We start from the raw sequence: 6628 nt of genomic DNA, 5'->3' as shown, positions 1-6628 counted from the left end.
TATAAACACAATCAAAACTCGTATAACAGGCGGTAATAATCAGGCTCTGCGGTAGCGTAGGCGATTCCGGTTATCTGCAAATATTCGCATCCGCCGTCCCAATGGTAATGTAAGAGGCGTGCAGTCGAGAGGGGTTAAAGCGCTTTTTAGGAAGGACAAATATGTAGTGAACTACAATCATTCAAAGTTGACCTGACTGAACAGCGATTACCTTGCTAGTTTTGAGAGTGCAAAATTCATATATTTGTATATAGTGATATTGCTGTGATTAATATCTTATATAAGCTAATATATATTTCACAGTCTTTTCTCTTTCTCTCTCTCTCTCTATCTCTGTGTGAATGTGGGTGTGTGTGTGTGTTCTTCTATCTTCTGTCTCTTCTCTCTCTCTGCCTCTCTTCTCTCTACCTCTACTCTCTCTATATGTCTGTACTGCTGTCTCTTCTCTCTCTCTTCTCTCACTATCTCTTCTCTCCCTCTCTCGTCTCTCTCTCTCTTTCTCTCTCTCTCAATCCAAGGGGAATGAAAATGAGTTATGAAGCCAAATTGTTGTTGAGGAAAGCAATTCATTTTATCACTTTTGTTTATTATATTTCCCTTTGTCCTTTCTCTTTTTTAATACATTATTATTCCTTTGTATTCTTTCCCTATTCCTTATCCAGTAGGGTTTAAATATTTCCTCTCTCTCCTTCTCTGTCACCAACTTGTCAGTCGCGGTATGTGGATGGCTGAGCTGTTTATTTTGAGCGTCAATATTTGGATATGTTACTACATACAACTATTTATAATGTGTATATATATTCATTTATATAATACTTATATATTTAGTATATTATATTTTATATGTATATATATATAATTTATATATATATATTTATATATATTATATATATTATTTATATATAGATATTATATTTATATATGAGGAAAGATGGTAGAATGTTCTAACACATTAAATATAGAATATATAATTTTACCTCTCTGACTGGGGACTCGAACCGAGCCTTCTGATTGTAAAGACCCTGCCATGAAAACAAAAGACTACACGACCCAACTTTAAGAAATGTCTTAAGCAGACCTCATTACAACATCATGAATTTAACTATGTGCTCTAGCGAGCAGTGAGAGAGTGGTTTTACGGACAATTCCAGTGGGCAATTGGCAGCATGAATCAGAAATTCAAGCCCCAATAGTGGTAACGGGTTATTTTTATGTGATTAAGATGGTAGAATGCAGTAACGCTTTAAATATAGAAAAACAATTCTGTCCTCTCTATCTGGACTCGAACACGAGCCGTAGATTGAAAGATCTCCAGCCCTGATCCATTGAATAACGACCCACTTTAAGATTTGTCTATACAGTCCGGTCAGGGAGGTAAAAGTTCTTTTTATTTTGTTATGCGATAATGGCATTCTTCCTTTCTTTCTCACATTATAATATATATATATATATATATATATTATATATATATATATATATATTATTTTTTATATATGTATACATAATATATATATACTTATATTTATGTTATATTTTATACTATATTAGTTTTATATATATTATACATATATCTATCTATTTTACATATATAATTTATTTATTTTATATATAGATTTATATCTTTATATATATTCATTTTTATTAAAAATGAATAAGCATATATATTTATATATATTTTTTTGATATTATTGATATATATATTTATATATATATATATATATATATATCTACATATATATACATTTAAATATATATTTATATAAATATATATCTTTATATGTATATATCATGTATATATATATATATATATATATATATATATATATATATTTATATATACATATATATTTATATATATGTGTGTGTGTGTGTGTGTGTGTGTGTGTGTATGTGTGTGTGTGGTGTGTTTTGTGTGTGTGTGTGTGTGTGTGTTTTTATATATAAAAGGTATATATATATATACAAACACCTGTTATCATTATTATATATGGTTTTTTTATTTATATATTTATATATATATTTATAGATTTATTTATACATATACTTATATATATGTATATTATTTATATATTTTATATATATATATATATTTATATTTATATATTTATGTATATTATAGATATATATTTATATATTATATATTATATGTTTATTTATATATTTATATATATTTATTTATAGTTATATTTTTATATTATATTATTTATATATATATATATTTATATATTTATGTGTGTGTGTGTGGTGTGTGTGTGTGTGTGTGTGTGTGTGTGTGTGTGTGTGTATATTTTTATATATTATATTTATATTTATATATATTTATTTAATATATATATATATATTATAATATACACTGTACATTTAATATATTAATTTTATATTTTTATATATATATATATTTATGATATTATATATTTATTATTTATTTATCATTATATGACATATGTATATACATATATAATAATTTATATTTATATTAATTATATATTTATATATATATATTTATTATGGTATATATATTTATATATTTATGTATATATATATATATATATATATATATATATATATATATACATATATATTTGTGGTTGTGTGTGTGTGTGTTACCAGTTATATACACTTTTATTTTTAAATTTATATATGCAAACCAAACACACACACACACACACACACACACTCACACACACACACACACACACACCACCCACACACACACCACACACACACACACATATATATACATTATTTTATATATATATTTATATATATATATATATATATATATATATATATAATATTATTTATATAATATTATATATAAAATTTATATATATATATATATTTATGTATTTATATATTATATTAATATATATAATATACATATATGATTTATATATATAAAAAAAATTATATTTATATATATATATATATATATATATATATATACATATTTATATATATACTTATAGGCATGTATACATGTACTGTATGTATTTATGCTATGTATGTTTGTTGTATGTCTAATGTTATTGTATATATGTATGAATGTATGTATTTATGTTTGCTTGCATGTATTTAGTTTATATATGATATATATGTAGTGTTGTGTGTTTGTATGGTTTATATGTTTGTGTATTTTGCAGAAAACAAATACGTGCATAGACCAAAAAAAATTTGTTTTTTGTGACGATAGAGGTCAGGGATTTTATTCAACGGTTTGCGGTTGGGAGGACCATTTCTCTTACTGTTTCACAATATACAAGTACAATGACATTACATTTTTTTATTGAAAACAGATATCATTTAAGCATTTCGTATGCATAGTGTCTATATGCATGAATTCTTTAGTGCATTCACCACCAGTCTGTTCATCCATAAAAACATTATCTTTTTATGATAACACGTATAAAAAGGTGACTAAACAACTTTGTAACTTTGCATTTTTATTTAAAAATTGGTTGTCATGAATGCAGTGAAATCAAAGCTGGAATTTATTTCTGGGTCTTTTTTTCAAATATTGATGGATATTTTGTGTTGCAATTATTGTCTCGGTTATTGGTCATTGTATTGCATTAAGAGAACTATGGGATTTAGAAAACAAACATTTACACAATTAAGCAGGCGTGAATGTAGTACTTACTTTACATATGTTTACCCTCATATAAAGTTCACGACATGCAGCCACGCATAAACATACACAACACACACACATACACATACACACACACAATACCACACACACACACACACACACACACACACATATATATATATATATATTTATTATATATATATATCATATATAAATATATATATTATATATATGTATTATATATATCTATATATATATATATTATATATATATATATAATAGACTATATATATACTATATATTCTACACAAACACCCCACACACGTATATATATATATATATATATATATATATATATATATATATATAATTAATATATTATATATATATATATATAATGTATGTATGTATGTATTAATATAAATACATTATATATTTATATATATATATATATATATATATATATATTTATATTATACATATATATATATATATGCATGTATATATGTATTAATATACATATTATGGTATATATATATATATATATATATATATATATATATTATAATATATGTATATATATATATTTATATATTATTTATTTATTTTATATATATATATATATATATATATATACTTATATATATATATATATGTGTTGTGTGTTTTGTGTGTGATGTGTGTGTGTGTGCGTTGTGTGTGTGTGTGTGTGTGTTGTGTGTGGTGTGTGTGTAGTGTGTTTGTGGTGTGTGCATATATATATTATATATATATATTATTTATTATATATATATATAAATATATATATATATATGTTGTGTATGTATAATATATTATATATATATATTTATATATATATATGTTTATATATATATATATCTATATATATATATTATTTATATTTTTTTATATGTATGTTTATATATTTTTTATATATATATATATATATATATATATTTATATATATTATAATAATTTATTTGTTTATCATTTTTCATATTATATTTTTATATTTATATATATATTATATATTTATATTTATGTGTGTTGTGTGTGTGTGTGTGTGTGTGTGTGTGTGTGTGTGTGTGTTTGTATGTTTTTATTTTACTATTTATAATTTTTATATATTTTTATATATATTATTTATATATATATATAGATACACATTCTCTGTAAGGGGCAATTTGGTTACGTATTTGAGTTTTTAGGACGAGCTGAACCTCTGCATAGCCTGCAGTATAGCTAATTTTAGTATTGACAGAAGTGTCTCCTCTTGTTGTTTGGACAACGAGATTTCGTACAAGGTTGTTCATCTTTTCGGGAATGCGACGCGGAAATACTTTGTTCGGCGGGAAAGAGTTGTTCATAGTGATATCACTGTAACAATGGTGGGACATGCAAAGCAGATGGGAACATTCCATTGCATCACTGTTGCATCGAAAAGATAGTGACGTTGTGAAGAGAGACGGTGATTTTTTTTTTTTTTTTCAAGAAAAGCCGAAGCAAAGTGTTGCAGAGGAATGAAGTCAAATTAAACGGATTTGGGGAGATTTTAAATAACTTTTTGAGATTTCGCTTATTATGTTACTGGTTTTACTGATGCAACGTATATCAGAGGTCATACTTAACGATGATTAGACTTGAATCTTTTGTGTTTTTTACGAATAACGATGCTTTAGATTCCAAGAAATTACAAACCAAAAGGGTCAAAAATAAAACAAGCGTACAAATATTGCTAGATAACAAGACCACACAGTACCACAGCATTGGGGGGCAACCCAGGAAAAAACAAACGGGAATCGGAATCCAATCAAGATAATTAATAAGCCTTTGCTTTCCTAACTTATCATTTGCCTCTACAAGCAGCAGGGCGGGCCGAATAACCTTAAGTAATTCTCGAGGGATCGCCAGACTTTCACATGTTACAGGAAAAGTTTGGCCTTTCTGAACAGATGGCAAGTTGAATGAGGAATTCACGGGCCAGCGATAGAAGTTGTGAATACCTGTTCATATGTTTACATGAATTTCAGATACGAACTAGCAATGGAAAAAGGCCCATAATACCTACCTTCACTTTGTTTTTTAAGAATATTTAAAAACTCAATCTTCTGGAAAGAGCACCTACATCATCAAAATTACAACTAGAATTAGTATCTTTTTGCTTTTATATATATGTATTGTATGTATATACATAATCTATCTATAAATGTAAACAATATATCGGATTAGTCTGTACTCTCGGCTAATACTTGAGGGCGTTCGACTTCCGGGTCAGAGAGGTATGTTATAACATCTAAATTAATCGGCATTGCTTATTCCATCCCATCTATTATACTAAACACACACACATTCTCGCTCTCTCTGGCTCTCTCTCTCTCTCTCTGTCTGTCTCTCTCTCTCCTCCCTTATTTCTACTCTCTCTCGTCTCTCTCTCTGTCTGTCTCTCCTCTCTCTCTCTCTCTCTCTCTCTCTCTCTCTTCTCTCTCCCTCTCTCTCAATATATATAATCTATATATATATATATTATCCCTATATATATAAATATCAATATATATGTATGTGTGCGTGGTGTGTAAGTGTATGTGTAGTGTGTGTATGTTGTGTGGGTGGTGTGTGTGTGTGTGCGTGTGCGTGTGCGTGTGCGTGTGCGTGTGGCTATGCGTACATGTGCGTGTGTGTGTGCGTTGCTGTGTGTAAGTAATGACGAATGGGTTATTAAATTTAATCGCCACATAGGCATAACATTTCTAATGTCTAAAGTGGATTACTGAGCAGGGAGGGGAAACCAGCAAAAAAAAAAAAAAAAAAAAAAATAAAAACTAAGAGATAAACAATCAGTCGGATCAATCCACTTCCTGCATCAGCAGTGTGTGTTACATAGACTCGCGCTGTGACGACATAGCTCTGAACAATGGGCATGAAAATGTGCAATTTCTAACTGAACACCACAATGGGGTGCCTCTGCTACAGTTGATCTGCCCAGCCACGCGGATACGAGTCCCTTCACTCATTGATCACAAACTGGGCCTTCACAGA

The sequence above is a fragment of the Penaeus japonicus genome, unplaced genomic scaffold, assembly GCF_977035675.1.
Source record: "Penaeus japonicus unplaced genomic scaffold, GWHDUDI00000001_assembly GWHDUDI00000027, whole genome shotgun sequence".
Lineage (NCBI taxonomy): Eukaryota > Metazoa > Arthropoda > Malacostraca > Decapoda > Penaeidae > Penaeus > Penaeus japonicus.
The sequence above is the reverse complement of the archived record's forward strand: the minus strand, read 5'-3'. Positions refer to the sequence as shown.